Source organism: Cryptotermes secundus, unplaced genomic scaffold (assembly GCF_002891405.2).
Source record: "Cryptotermes secundus unplaced genomic scaffold, Csec_1.0 scaffold825, whole genome shotgun sequence".
NCBI lineage: Eukaryota > Metazoa > Arthropoda > Insecta > Blattodea > Kalotermitidae > Cryptotermes > Cryptotermes secundus.
In genome coordinates this window covers 69,131-85,621 of record NW_019738888.1, presented here as the reverse complement: position 1 = coordinate 85,621, position 16,491 = coordinate 69,131, and the positions used below count along the sequence as shown (strand labels likewise).

The 16,491-nt window shown below is 42.3% G+C and overlaps 1 protein-coding gene across 5 annotated transcripts in view; it reads left to right on the top strand.

Moving 5' to 3' along the window:
* Nucleotides 1-16,491, top strand: part of LOC111871282 (protein kinase C and casein kinase substrate in neurons protein 1) — a 157,392-nt gene that overhangs the window by 91,818 nt on the left and 49,083 nt on the right. The window contains exon 1 of one of the 5 annotated variants that reach the window (XM_023864271.2): nt 10,793-10,906. The exons of the other annotated variants lie outside the window; for them this stretch is intronic. The gene's annotated coding sequence lies outside the window, so the exon portion shown is untranslated. Of the gene's footprint in view, nt 1-10,792; nt 10,907-16,491 lie in introns of those variants that run through there. 5 annotated transcript variants of the gene reach the window in all.

The window sequence follows — 16,491 nt, the reverse complement described above, 5'->3', positions numbered from 1 at the left end:
TACCTGGATATTGCGTTTCGTAAGCTACCGAAATGGAGTTTCAAAATTTTCCCTGTCTACGAGTGTTCATGAAGATGTTTCAACAGGTTAGTGCCCATTTTTGGAACGCTTGATACATTCTGTCCACGGGTCACTTGTTGCGATGCAAGTAAAAATAAACTTAATAATCACGAATAAGAATCTCTCATGCAAGCAAATGGTTAGGATCTAAGGTGTCATAGTCATACCTCGCGTATATCACCCAAAGTGCCCCCGTGATGTTTCGGAACTTGACCCGGCCGGATTTGAAACACGTTGTTTAATATCGGGTGCGTTTTAGTATTAAGTGTAAGCTGAGTTCGTCTGTGTTCGTCTCCCTTTCAACTTCCATGCTAGTCGATGGATTTGAATCCATTTCATTTTGAAGAGTTATTCTGAAGAATTCCGTGTTGAACGAGAAAACGTTGAAACGTGCCGAATAATTTCACTCTTTATATACTGAAATTCTTTTGAATAACATGTAAGAATCAGTTCGTACCTAACAGGAAACACTTTACGTTTTTGTAGCAAAGATCATTCACAATTTATTACGAGAAGCGTATGAAACACAAATGCATTCTGTGTTATAACCGAACCACTTTGTAGCCCCTACATTTTGCGCCCCGTTGTTTGCCGCCTCATTTTGTTAAACTCAGTTATTATCTTCTCTCGCCCACACATGTTGGTCACACTTTTAGGTACCTCTTTCTTGTTCTAAATTTTATCTCAAGGTTATTTAATTTATAAAGAGGTGAGGTTCGTTGGTTCGGTACAGCTGAGGTTCTCTTATCTCTGAGCCTTCAACGGGCCACAACTCGAAGAAGCAAGATGAACACAAACTGCAAAATCGGTAACTTTTATGTCTTGTTTCTACAAGCTCTGGCGTGTAACTTTTACGTCTGATTTCTTCGAGATCCGGTGTGTGACTTTTACGTCTGATTTCTACGAGGGCCGGTGTGTGACTGACTTCGACAACTGACTTCCCTTCGAACCATCAAGTCCTTGTTCCATCAGCGTCTCGGCTCTGTCACAGCCTTAAATTTTTGTGGTTGGTCACATTTAAAAAATAGGAATCTCTTAATTAGCTATTCCTCCACTCCGTTTAAAGCTTGCAAGGAGTTTAGGTTTCTGAGCTCCAACGTACTTTCTGTCAGAATCTTTACAAATGTTACGCTTGGCTTGGATCGGATCATTAAAACCCCCTTATTTCAAGTTATGGCATGCACAAGCTGTCAAGTATTGAATTCACAAAGATTTCGTTGTTACACTTTCAAGTAACATTTCTAACAACCCCGCGACGGGGTGTCTTCCTTTTTCTGCTGCACGTATGGGAAGACGCTAACTCTTACATGCAAGAATATACCTATGTCTCACTGCACTTGTTCATTGCATCTCATTGTGAACAATTAAAGTGTCTAATTAATAAAATTAATTACATTTAAATAGGTTTCATAACAGTGGTACGGTTACAGTGTGTAGAATGCAGATTTTTAATGTCCTAAAGCAGGTGGTACATATAGAACGACTGGACTTTAAACTAAACAAAAGAAAGAAATCATTATTGTGACATGGTGGCTTAAAGCCAGAATTGTGTAGCTACGGGAAGCATCCATTGGTAGGCTACAGCAACCTAAACAGGCTGCCGTTGCTAAACAGTCACCCTGCAAACACGTTTCCGCGTCATTAGAGTGTGTGAAGTAGAGATAGCGCCATAATTAAATGTAGTTACAAGTTTCAAGAGCCCAATAAATTCAATTACGAATCCAAACCCTGTCTCTAAGTCGCCAGCTTCGTGACATTGTTATACACTCAAGTGCCAGAAGTCATGGGATAGCAGTATGTAAATATATTTTTAAGTGGCGCCACCGTCCCTTGACGGCTTGGAAATGCCCAGAGCAGTATCAGTTGTGAGGTGTTCTCTCGTGAGTCAGGTTGAACACCGGCCAGTCTGCTCATGGCAAGCCGACGTGAATTATCGGAGTTTGAACGGGACATGGTAGTGGGTGCCAGGCGGATGGGACATTCCATTTCCGAAGTTGTGTGGTCATTCAACATTCCTCGATCCACGGTGTCACGTGTGTACCGGGAATACCTTGTGGAAGACATTTCCACTCACCATGGACAGCGGAGTGGCCGACCACGGGTGCTTAATGATCGTTACCAGCGGCGTCTAGCTAGAATTGTCCGTGGTAACAGACAAGCGACACTGGCTGAAATCACATCCACATTCAATGCAGGAGGTACCAGACGCGTATCCAGCAGGTCAGCTTCCATGGGATATGGGAGCAGAAGACCGACCAGAGTGCCTCTGTTAACACCACGACACCGGACACAGCGCCTCACCTGGGCTTGTGACGTCGCTAATTGGACCCTAGAGGATTAGCAACATATGGCGTGGTCCGATGAGACGCGGTACCAGTTGTTTCGGGCGGATGGTAGGGTTCGGGTGTGGCGCAGACCCCAGTTGTCAACAAGGCACCGTGCAGGCTGGTGGTGGTTTCATGCTGGTGTGTTCACGTGGCATGAGTTGGGCCCGCTCGTCCACCTAAACACGTCACTTACCGGTGACCGCTACGTTACACGGCTTGGTGACCATTTGCAGCCCTTCATGGACTTCTTGTACCCCCACAATGATGGGATATTTCAGCAGGACAATGCACCGTGTCATCGGGCCGGAGTTGTCCAGAATTGGTTCGAAGAGCATTCTGGAAAGTTCCGACGAATGGTATGGCCACCACGTTCCGCCGACATGAACCCAATCGATCATTTATGGGACATGGTGGAGAGGTCCATTCGCACCCAAAATCCTGCACCTACAAATACCAGGGAGCTGTGGGCGTCTGTCCAGACGGCATGGCTCAGCATCTCTCCCGAGGTCTTCCGTCCACTTGTGGAATCGATGCCACGTCGAGTTGCTGCACTTCGCCGGGCTAGAGGGCGTCCAACACGATACTATGTACCTATCCCACGACTTTTGGCACTTCAGTGTATAATGTCCGCCGTTATAAAACACAGGCCTACTATTCCTGATGAGCGAGTCTGAAGAGGTTAACAGAAAGCAAGGAAAATAGTATTCGTTTCCTGTCACTTATTAAAGTCTACTTTTCATAAAATACATTTGTAGGCCCATCTGTCAGGAGTAAATATTAGAACTTATATGCAATGTCTCAAGTGAACCCATTCATAAATTTTAAAGTACTCTTCCCGCTTTTGAGATCGATACAACCGGCCACCTCTCGTGAAATTTTGCCGGAAGTATGAGAACACATTCACGTTCCAACTTAAACAAGATGTGGATTTATAGTGAACGGTTAACATGTTTACTAATTTCGTGTGAAACATTTGTGTGTGTTGGCTGTGGCGCAAAACGTTAACCTGACGGCCGTGTTGAGAATCAGTATTAGCAGAAATTTTGAGGATGTCAGGTTAACTCTAGAGCTGTTACAGTAGGATAGAGGAGTAGGTCCAAGGGTATGTGAAAGTTCAGTTTACGAATCTGTGCAATTACTTTATGAGACCTGAGCATTTATAGGGAAGAATTCACATTTCTCATTCACAGGACTCTCCCAGTGTTGTCGACGATAGTTGTAGACGTCACTAAAATGGCTTGATTTTACAGTGTCTAATAGGGACATTAGACTCTATTGCACCTCAGTTAATTTGCAATGATGAAGAAGAACATATGATATACTCATAAGTACCCATGAGAAACCGAAACCGAAAAATAAGATAAATGTGCATTAAGGAATGTAGGTTGTGGTAAAATAGAAAAGCCCCCACTTTGATAACTAAACTATAAATTGGTTATAAGGTAGGGCTGCGTGTGTACTGTGATGTATATTGTAGGTAATGAACCTTCGGGTTCTGAATTTCTACCCCGGCGAAATTAGGTGTCCTGAACGTGTGGTTTCTCTGCTCCAGCGAACAGTAGGAAACAGTTCCTTCTACTAACACATAACTTAGTTTCGTTTCTTAATTTAAGCCAATTAGGAAATTATTTAATTGTTGCTGCGGCCAAGAATTTCGTATGTAAAGAAACCCTTCGAGTGTTTACTGTTTAAATAATTAGCTATCCGCTGAAGTAAGTTGTTCCATGTTGAGTTGCAGGTATAATCCTCTGTGAAGTAAACTGACAGACCGTTGGTAAACTGCCACATTCTGTGTTGTGCTACCCAATAATCTGCCCAATTCGCCAGTCCGGTTATATCGAGAAGTCGGCTTGGGTGTCTCATACGATAGTTACCGGTAGAGCTGTGTTAGCATCAGCGCATATTAGATGTGGAGGTGAAGCTCCAAGCAACGATAAGCACAACTGTATAGTTTAGCGCACAGTCGTTGCAATTATCCTGACACTGTTAGTTGTGCATTATTGAAGAGAGATTTTTTATTAGAAAGTCAGAACGGCTATACTAGTGGAGCAATACTGGTAATAGTAGTTGTGCAGTTACCTGATAAGTGTTCCCATTGCTTCAGCATCACGACATGCACAGGGGACTGAAGGTAAAACTCCACTTAATCTTAACCTCGGCACTGGAACCTAACTCTTGCCACTGTACCACTAGGAAAATAACACCCAGTAGCCATTGGACAGGAAACCAGTGGGATACAGAGGCTGTCCAGACGCGGTGCGAAGGAACAAATTACTGTCGGGAATAGAACCCTAGTCATTCAGACTGTAACGAGTCACTCGATACGCTGATGATTCAGAGGCAGATGAGACTGATGAACTACGCAACTTCACTCATTTTCCGGGATGTAGTGCGTATAACAGAGCAGGCCCCAAGTACATATGTTTGTTCGTGCTTTGTATAAACTATGTAGTTTTCTGTGATGAAAAATTAGACTTGAGAGGAATTTAGTGCCACTCTTTAAAAAAACAAAGCATTGCTTCAGAGCTCATGGGCTGGTCACGGTCCTGCTTTTAATGCCAGATATGGAAACAGAACTTGATACTTTACTCTGATTATACTGTAAATTTCCCATAAGTTATGGGTTGAGTGTGTCAGAAAATGTTTGTTTGTACTGTAGCGCTTGTAATCTGTAAAACGATATACACTTGAAAAGGCACTTAACGGACCTTTATACAAATTTGCGTGACCTTTATGACATTTTGACATAGAACATCATACACTGGCGCAGTCTCGAGAAACGAAATTCCTGGAACTAATGTGAACTTACTGTATCGTGCGGAATCTGGTTTGTATGGGCCGTGGCATTGCAGGCTGCAAAATATGTTCCTCTGCCCACAAATCTCAGGTTGCAAAGCTGAAAGGGTGGCAGGCATACAGGGACAGGCAGGAACTGATCGATCCATCCAAACAGTGTAGTCGCACTGCATCCACAGCTGGCTTCCTCCCGGCTCCACATCTCATCCCCACCAGATCAAAACAAACCCCGTCCTAGTCGGAGGTCTCTCGTGACCGCTCCAGTGTCGCACTGGCTCCTTCAAAATAGCTTTCGGAAGACTGATGGCGATTTTATTGGATTTGAGATTCACGCAGCGGTGACTGTGAACAGTACTCCCTTCTAGGATGTAACCTCATATAGTCCAGAAGAAGGCTACAGACGTTTCAGAAGAACATGCAGCCTCCATATTTAAGGTCTAAGATGCCAGTAATACGCAGGCAGCAGTCTTTTCGTTGAAGATATGTTTATTCTGGTGAATTTTCCGATTTGGAAGGAAAGGTGAGACACGTATTATGGAGTTTCTGAGAAGAATAATGAAACAGTTAAAGGATCTGAACCCAAAATTCGTAGTTAATTTTGTGCACTTCAATTGCCGACACAGCTTTGATTTCAGCACAGAATCCAAAGAAACTACTTCGTGCCTGCTGTTGACCGAGTTGGTTTCATTTTACGTGTACGTGCAATTGAGTTAGGAGAAAAAGGTATTAAACTTTCTTGAAACTGTTTATACTCGTTTGAAACTTCATTTGTTGACTCATCTGCAGAGAACAGATGTTTTTAACTGTCGCATAGAAATTAATGGAATTGGCATATACGTCTGTTACACGTGTTCTGTCTACCTTCATGAGAGTCTTCCATTTCACTTGATGCTGTAAGTGGGTTTAACTGTGTTCACAATTCTGAATCAGTTCAGTGATATGTTCATTTTTATCTTACTCACTGATCTGTTTAGTCTGCCTTCAACTTCTGGCGTGCACCGATTGACATGTGCTCAAATTGTGACTGCAAGAATTTTCTCCATGTCGTCCAGACCGGCTCTGGGGTCCATCCAATCTCCTATCCATTGGGTGCCCGGGGCTTTCCCCGGGAGTAAAGCGGCCGGGGCGTGAAGCTGACCACTTACCTCCTACTAGTGCCGAGGTCAAGAAAATGTGGATCTATACACCCACTCCCATACGCCTTCATGGTGTAGTGCTTAAGTAGTTAAAACATAAGGGCAACTTTATATTGTCTCGTGTATTAGTGACTACAGACTGGGTTCGGATTGGTAATTGGATTTATTGATCACTCACAAATCGTAACAACTAAGGATAACATTCTTGCCGATTACTCCACACTGAACATTCTCAGTATGCTTTCACTAATCTCCTTTCCGTTTCCTGGCAACGGATTTATCACAGTCTCACCGTAACTTCAACTATCACTGTAACTACAGCATATGTAAAGTCTTCAAATCACCCACTAAGTCTTCTTGACACAGTCTAATTGCTTTCCTGTTATCGCCTTCAACTGCAGACTCCCTGAGTTCCGATCTGCGTACGACTGTATGTCTGTCCTAACTCAATTCTTGACAATTCACCATTTGACACGTTTCATCCTTTGACTGAACACTCACTCCACAGCACAGAAAACACGTACATTTCGTAACAATGGATCTCTTATATTGGTGCGTATTTGTTAGAACGTGTTTACCTAGCAACGGACTGTTTACCAAGAATTTGTCTCCGCGGGAGAGTGTTTATGGAGCCGTTGCCTAGCAGTGGGTCTGTACGTCGCATTATGTTTCACATAATTGTAACAAGACAGAAGAAGTACCAGCACATCTCAGTCGGACAGCAGGTACAATCATACACCATCTTAGGATCCTGAGTTGGAATTGCTGGTCATTTACTCGCATTGTAAAGCACGTATGTATCTGTCACCCTACTTCAAAGCTTCAGAACTTTTGCAGTGAACAGCGAACCTTAGTAAAATAATTAAAACGCCAGAAGCGGCAGACTCGGATTTGCTTTCAACCCGAAGCCGTTTACCCTTTGAGTTACGTTTTGCAACTCCGTGTGCAAATCTAATTGACTGCCGAGACGCAACAAACCAAATTGTTAATTCTTTTTATCTTCCTGGACTTCATAGAGGCACATTTGCATTTTGAATTTTGAGAACGACGATCTAGTATATACGTTGTAGTTGCACAAAACCACATGGCCCGTTGCAAGATCATGGAAACCGTTTTCTGCTGTCTCAGTGACAGCAGGTAACATCAGAAGCAGAGGTACTCACTCGGACTGTAGGTCATAGTTCTGCTGACGTTATATTGTTGTTACATTCATTTTTTTGTGTACTCTTTCTGTTGTGTGAACTTCTCGTTGGCTGTTGGCGTTTCTATTCCTGTTTCCCAACCCACTCACTCACTTCATGGAGCCAGATCCTTCAGAAGTTAGGTCTGTATTCGCTCAACGGGTCAAGAAAGTCATTGCGTTTTATGGAACCCCAAGATTCATTACCGTATTCACAAGAGCTCGCCATTGGTCCCTATCCTAAATCATACGAGTCTAGTCCACCCCTCCCATCCTGTTTCTTTAATTTCCGTTTTAGTATCTTCCATTCTACTCCTAGGTCTCCCACGTGGTCTCGTCCCTCCAGGTTTCCCGGCGAAAAATTATGTATGCTGTTCTCATTGCCCCATACGTGCTACATGCCGAATCCGTGTCATGCATCTTGAATTGATTTGATTGGCCAAGGGTGCAAATTATGAAATTTTTCACCATATAATTTTTTCCTATCATCCACTTACAGCCTCATTTTGAAATAACTTATTGTCCTCAGCATCCTGTTCTCAACACATTCGATCCATTTTTCCCTTAGGGTGAAAGACTGTGTTTTACACCCGTATACAAAATAAGCAAAATTACAGTTCTGTATTTTATACCTAAATCTTGACGCTTGTAATAAGGAGCACTGTAGACAGACTGCTGGCAAAGGGTGTCGTGATCACACCTTCGGTTGTTCCAGTCTTCTGCCTCTGCATGAAGGCAGTTCGTAGTGCTGCAGTTGTGGTTCGGTTGTTTCAGTGTAATCGATGCTTTTTAATGAAAAATTTCTTTCGCTTCTCTGGTAATTCTGTTGCTCTGCCAAGCCGCGTGCTCCGAAGAGCGACGGCAGACCCAAGTAAAGTCTCTGGTGCAGAGTCCTGCTTGAGAAGATGACTATGGCTCAGCTGGCCAAGACTTTTTCCGCATTTTTGAAACTCAGACCCCGTTGTCCGCCAACAGAATCCAAAGAACCCCTCCCAACATACATGTTAACAAGAACTAAAAGGTTGCAGCGGCTGGATGATTAACGTTCCTTCGTATGTTTTCCCGGGTTCAGATCTCGGCCCAGGGACTTGCTGCTCATGGTTTTTCTCATTCGCTGCAGGGAAATGCGAATATAACAACTAAATTACACCATTACCACTTCATTCTCACCCTTGCCAGTTCATTACAGCCTATGTAACAAGCTGTGGTTGAAGCGTCGTTAAATAAATCATAAATCAGATCTATAAGTGTGTCATCTAATTTATGGTGCTCGTTTAATTTTAATTTGGCGAAGTACGACTTGTTTGGAAATGCTTGCTATTCATTAAAATTTGCCCCCCGTAGTAAAATTTTCTGTGATAATATGCATTAGCGGCATGTATAACCTATTGCTGTCAGATAATAGTTCGTAGTAATCTCTTGTAAACCAGTATTGAAGGAGGAAGATACGAGTTACTGAAAGCAGCTTAATTGAGATATATTTGTATTGTACTTCTTTTGGCTTGTTTTGGACTTCATCCATCGTCTGGTATGCAAAAGACTTGACCAGTGATTGAGACCAGCTCTTTCTAACGGGTCCAACTGAGTAGGTTTATCCTTCCCTACCCACCTGAAGACGGAGACAGATCCAGTCTCCGAAACGTCGTGGCCTTTTGTCTTTTAGATACCAGACGATGGATGAAGTCCAAAACAAGCCAAAAGAAGTACAGTATACACCATCGTCAGAATCCTTTCAAGTCTATATTTGTATTGGCTGCCACGAAAATTGTCTTCATTAAGAGTCTCATTTACTGTCAGATCCTCTCTCATGTCGACGTGCCTGAATTACTCTTGGGATACGTTGATATTACAGAAGATGAAAAATTTATTCCATGTTCCCCAAATACTCGTAGACATAAATGCGCGTCATTTTCAGTGACTAATTCATAAAAATATGCCTGCCGCGAAGGTGTAGATGAATATGCTGTATGTCTAATAGGACACTTTGACACAGGCGAGGTGACAAAGAGAGAGAGAGAGTTAGAAAAACATGATTAACTGCATGGACTGGATCCGGGCACAGGAAGGTCAGGTGGTCTTGGCATGATTAATTGTTCAGATGGAACGGGTAATTAACACATAGAATCTGTGATTGTTTTAAGTCAATTTGGAAGAGATGCAGCATCAATCAAGAAAATGTACAAAACCTTAACTACTCCGGAAAGTCAGATAATTTGGGTTATCAAGTTTAAGCGTTTTTTATATTCGGTTCCATATCTTGCCATGTCGAACTCTTCCGTTCCGTGATGTTAGCAAATTTCAGATTTATTCGATCCCCTGTAGTTGCCTTTAATTTATTCGAAGTGCTTAAAATAACGTAGTTTATTTTCACTGTTCTGTACTCCTTTCCTCAGAACGGAATAGACCACCTCGGTTGCTCAGTTTCAGAATTCTAAAACTCTGGATCGTTCACACGTCCTGTGGGGTTCAGGAGGATTAACTCAAACCTCACTGACCCTGCGTAAAAAGGTAAATACCAAACGACATTAGGAAGCGCGGACAAATATCCGTACCCAGAACGAGATTCGGACTCAATACCAGTGTTCCAGCGCCTTTATACTGCCCTTCCAGTGTCATCGGCCCTACCTCTATTGGGGACCCTTATTGGTAATTGTAACGCATTTGAACTAATTGTCAAAATTTACGAGATTTAGACTAGCCAGATTTCGCTGTATTTTCATTCGTGTCAGCACCATTTACTCACTAATCATGTCATGCACAAAAATTGCGTTACAGATATCTTGTTAATGAGTGTCTTTCAGAAAATTATTTTTGGCATTTTTTGTTTATTCGGCGGGTCACGGTAGTTCAGCAGTCTAAGGCATGTACTGTCTTCGTTCGCTCGGAAGCCGGGATCGTGGGTTCGAATCCCACACAAGACATGGATGTGTGGTATGTGTATATGTTTATTCTGTGTTTGTGTTGCCCTGTGTTTAGGTAGAGGCCTTGCGACGAGCTGATCACTCGTCCAAGGAGTCCTACCGCCTGAAATGATCAAAATGAGGAAACAACCCCGACACCGTAAGGCACTATAAGAGGGACGGATTAAGTAAGTTTGTTTATTCGGCATTGATAGGGCAGATTATGTGTTAGACATGTTACATAATTAAGGATTTGTTTAATGTTCAGCGTTGTTTGCATAATGACGAGAGCCTTACGTAGCAAATAAATATTCATTGTGGCATTGGAAGACGGAAATGATGCTAATTACAGCTTGAGACCCTGGATTCTCATTTGGGTTTAAGACGAGATACAGGCAGGATGTGAACGTGCCATGTGACCGCTGTTTGTCTTTTTGTGCCTTCTTATGCACTTGGAATGCTTGGAATTATGTTTTGCACAGCGATTCCCTCACTACATTGAAACAGGTTAGTTTCAACCCCAGGTAAGAAATACCCGTGGAACTAGAATTAGTTCCTACAGTTGAATAGAACGTAATTGTGAAAATTGTGTGTAAAACAGTGACAGGATGCAAAATGTGACCTTTGGACAAGCAGGCTGGAGCCCAATGGAAAGTGTCGCTTTGTGATACGTAAAACGTTGAAGCCATAACACGGAACGTTAAGTTAACCTATGTATGCTTGAACGTGTAGATAAGTCTTCTCTAAATATTTCTTTTAAATGCTGATTTTTAACATCAGTAATTCGGTGTGTTGTTTGTAGAGATAGTTTGTTTAGTTAAACGTTAGTGTATTTGAGCAGATACTCACCGTATCGTCTGTAGTCGCAATTCTAAGCTTCGTCTTAGTGCGAGTTTCTTTCAAACCATTGAGTAAAAGCGCGGTGGCAGGCAAATCACAAACAGAAGAATCAACTGTTTCAGTCACTTCAGTGACCAAATATTGAATCACAAAGATTTCCCCTCGCCGATCATCCGTATTTATAAACCGATTTCTTACATGGCTTGTTCGTTACTGGTTATCCAGCTTATAATTCGGCGAGGGTTGTCATTATGACGAAGTTCAGTTAAGATCTGAGGTTTTCAGGGCGGTGACTATGAAGAATGCCGTATTTTGGGATGTGGCGCCGTGTAGATTTGTATAAACCGACGTTGCGGAGGAAGTTATTCTGCAGTCACCTGCTCACGCTGGTTCCTCGCTCGCAGATTTTTTCCTTTTTCTTCTACCCTGAAGATGGAGGTGATACGTTCCTCCCAAACGTCGGTTTATACAATATCTACACGGTGCCACATCCCAGAAGACGGTGATCTTAAAGTTCAGTTAAGATTTACCGAATTGTATAAATCAGCTCTAAAAGGTTCTGACGATGGCCCGTTACACTTAATTATGCTGCTTTTATGGACTGTGACCGTCTTGTATTCCCAACAGACTGGGCCAGTGAGTGAGACTTCTGTTTCTAACGGACCCAGTTGGTTTGGTGCCTACCAAACTTATCTCCTGAGGACGTCTATTCGGAATATTAGACGAATGTAGTCCAGACTCCCAGTGATACAAAACGAAGTATGTGTTGTAAAACGAGTCGATAATTGAATTTCTGTGTACGCGGTGTAAGTGCATGCCATGCCACGCCACAGGTTATCGAATGGGCTGGTATTTCTGTTAAAACACCGTGTTGTTTTATATTGATTTGATTTGATATGAGCTGGAGATGTGCTAAATGTTTAAATTGCAATTAAAATGTATAGAGTTATATTCTCGAATCACAGAACTGTGCTTCCATTACACCGAGTGAGTAATGTGTCATTTATGAGTATAACATCAAGACAAGACAGGTTATAGCCTATTGAGCGTAGAATTGAGTTCGGAAATAATTGTCGAAACACACAATTCGCCGAAATTGACTTCGTCTTTACAAATGAATATTTACATTTTATGAACTTTTGAGTGTTATAGCTCTGATATAGGAAGGACAGTTAATTAAATATGTCTACTAATCTGACTACCAGTTTGTCAAGCCGAGTTCGCTGGAGTATGGTGGCACTTGTGATCATTACTCACGAGGCAGAGGGCTCGAATTCAGTATGTTTCATGGATATTAATGCCCTGTATTCATCATCTGGTCGGCTAGCACCACACATTGTGTTCATTAGCCTCGCATCAAAATTATGTATCTGATCTGGGACGTGGGTGAAATTTCTCTATCCGGCGGATAGTATTTACTATTTTTGCGGGTAGTATTAACACGTGAAACACCTCAGGATTGGGGCCATTAATGACCGGGGAGGGACAAAATGCAGACGATTTGGTGGTGTTCCCTTCTGCTTTATGACGAAGCCAGAATTCTAATTCTGGTCAATATGTCGTCTGAATGCATGTGTTCTTTCGCTTGCGCAATATTAGATATGTTTAGTTATCGCCTTTCCTTAACGAGCAGCCATTTTAAACGAAGCCGCCGATAGCACAGTTAGTCATAGTCATGTCATGCCATGTAGTTCATGGCGATGTTCATTCGTTGAAATGTGTATTGTGTGCTTTTTTTACTGAATTTGACAAAGAAGAGTAGAGACTAATTTGCGTGCCATGTTACGCTGCATGTTGCCTACAGCTCAAAGCAGTGCTAAGCAAGGGTGTACGTATTGTACGGACGGGCCTGTTGGCTACTGGTCTTTGCTTATGATATCGATCTCGGGTACAAGTAGAACACTTTTAAAGAATACAGGAGCCTTGAAAAAATAATGCAGTGAGGAGCTTCATAACTTGTACTCTTTGGCCAAATTTTACTAGGACGACATGACCAGACCATATAGCATGCATGGGAGAGATGAGAATTACCTTTGGAATTATGGTCGGAAATCTTTGAATGTAGTTACCACTTTAAACAGCTAGGTTTTTCAAATATGAGGATAATAATAATTTAAAAATGGATCCTAAAGAAATGAAGTGAGATGGTGTGGACTGGATTCATTTGACTCAGAAATGGACCATTGGCTAGCTACCGTTAACGAGATAATGTAAATTCGGGTTCGATTGAAGTCCGGGAATTTGTTGAATCGCTGAGTGGCTGTTACCTTGTCAGGAAATACTCTGCTCGAATGAGTTGTAACTGTCTCTTTAATTCGCCTGTCTCACATTTCGTATACTTATGATATGCTCAGTCGCAACCAAAACCTTTGGAAGTTTGGACTTGATTTGGTTGTCTTGTGTTTTCACGTGAATTAGGGGCTGCTGCCGATGTGAGGAGGAAGGACTTCTGCCTTGCTGTGTTGTCACTCGTCGAGATTTGTTTGCATATGTTTAGTATTTAAGTTGTATTTAGTTTCGTTGTTAGAAATGTAGAGGTTATACAGGGCATAACAGAATTTCCAACCAGAAATATTTATTGCTTAATGGTAAGGTAAAAGTTTAAGTTGTCCCTGTGCTTCACTAATTACTCACTACGCCATAAAGGCGTATGGGGGAGTGCCTCCGGTACATAGCCCGTAGTCAGTCGCTATAGCGACTGCGCTATCCCGGCTCCTCGGTTATAGGTAAAATTAAAAAAGATAAATTTATCCCTGTAACAGGCCCTGGAGTTCCATATGGTTGTGAGACGTCGAGGCTACCACATTTTCTAGGCAATCGGCTCACAAATGGTGGTGAGGTTGTCGGCCTTACGCGACGGCCGCACTTTTACCCGAGGAAAATTCCTGGTACTCAATTCTGTTAGAGGCTTAGTGCTCCTGGAAGGATTAGGTCACTTGAAAAATCCAATAACCTCATCGGGAATATACGTGCTAAACATTTCTTCTCCCATTTTCTACTCCCGAAGCAAACCCATTTTGCGTGATAGTTTTTAGAATATACTTAAGTGAATATTCCAGTTTTCGTAATTTGATCTGCGTACTCTAGCTTCACCGTGAACTCCGTTAACCTCTCGAAGAACGGATTCCAGCTGACAGTCCAGTGATTTGTGTATTTAACTGTTTCAGTGACATCGTTGCAGTCTTGCTTGCATCTTGCCCTAGAACCCTGCGGAAATGTATGAACTCGTGACAATGTGCAATCTTTCGTAGCGTAGGAGTACGAATACTCACTGTTATTCGCAAATGAAGAGTGGATAGCTTGACCGGCGTACCTGTCGGATATTTTACTTCTCTTAAATGAAGTGAGCACAAAAAGTCATGGCAGGAATGAAAATACCATGAGTAGCATGGACAGAATTCTAGGATTCCGCTGTTGAACCTGTGGCTACAATACAGAGTGATTCAGAAAGATGGACACAATTTAAGTTGGCTATATTTCCTGAACTATAGGTTGCATTTGAATTCTGTAAAGTAAATTTGGAAGAGGATGTTGTAAAGTTTCTAATATTACCGCTAGATCACTTCAGCACCGCTTCAGTTGTAAGCGAGATGGCTACTATGCAACACAAGATTTTTTGCATTCGTGAGTTCAGTAAAAGTGAGTCTGTGACTGCGGGGCACCGTGCATTTCGTCGTAAGTTTAACATCCAACCTCCAACGAGGAAGAGCATTTATCGTTGGAATTAACAATTTGATGAAACTGGCTCTTTGTATAGGGGTAAAAGCCCGGGCCGATCGTGTATATCGGAGGAGAGCGTGGAGCGCATTCGAGTGAGCTTTGAGCGTAGCCCAATGAAGTCAACCCGTAGTGCTAGTAGAGAACTTGAGACTATCGCAAACAACTGTCTGGCGTGTACTGAGGCGCCGGTTAGTGTACAAACCATACCACCTACAACTGCTACAAGCTCTTTGCGCAAACGATAAGGTAAAGCGTGTAGAATTTTGTGACCGTATGCTCAAAAACATGGAAGATGAATTGTTTCTGCCTCGTGTAATTTTTAGCGATGAAGCTACGTTTCACCTAAGTGGGAAATGTAACAGGCACAATGTTCGCATATGGGGGCTACAAAATCCCCGTGTAACACTCGAACATGTTACGGACAGCCCGAAAGTTAATGTATTCTGTGCAATATCGTTAACAAAGGTTTATGGACCTTTCTTTTTTGATGGAAACACGGTTACTGGAGTAACGTATCCTAGAATGCTGCAAAACTGGCTTGTTCCTCAAATGAATGAAGAATCAAGATATTACATTTTCCAGCAGGACGGAGCTCCACCCCATTGCCACCTGAATGTTCGACGTTTCCTGACTGAATCTCTACCTCAATGATGGATAGGTCGCATGGCGAATGAAGACCTGACACTTCAGTTCTGGCCACCGAGGTCTCCTGATCTCACACCCTGCGACTTTTTCCTGTGGGGATTCGTGAAAGATGCAGTTTACATACCACCTCTTCCACCAATTTGAATGACCTAAGAAACCGTATCACAACTGCGGTGAACTCAATGACTCAAGATATTTGTTGTCGAGTGTGGGATGAATTCTGCTACCGTGTAGATGTTATCCGTGCAGCCGGAGGGGAGCACATTGAACATCTATAAACTTCCATGTATGTATAATCAAATGTAATTTACAGAATTCAAATGGAACATATAATTCAGGAAATATAGCCAATTGAAATTGTGTCCATCTTTCTGAATCACCCTGTACATCGCCAGTGGGTTCACTGAGAGGTTCCCCGATGTTTGCTTTTTCCTGCAGGTAGTAAAATGATATATCGATGAACAACATTTAATGCACTGCAGCAGACATTTTCGATATATTTTGAAAAGAGTGTTGAAGATTTCGATTAGGCTGCAGATCGTTATGTGTTCTCCCAGAATTTCTCCCTTTGAACACTCAAGAAGAACAAGCGGATGTGAAGGCAGACAGATCTCTGAAATTTCTGAAGCTCTCGGTAAACATATTTTTACTATCAGTAAAGGAGAGATGTCTCATGATTTAGAACATAGCTCTTGTTACCATTTTCGGCAACGAAGTATGTGAACCGGTGTCTTCGACGCTAACTTAAATAAAAGAAACCTCAAAGATTAAGCGGCTGAGAACCATTGATACAATGGTAGCAACATTATTTAAAATTTCTCTGCACGTCAGTGACCTTTGCACAACTCAGTACACATAAACCTCGTCCTGAAAGAGCAAGAAAATGT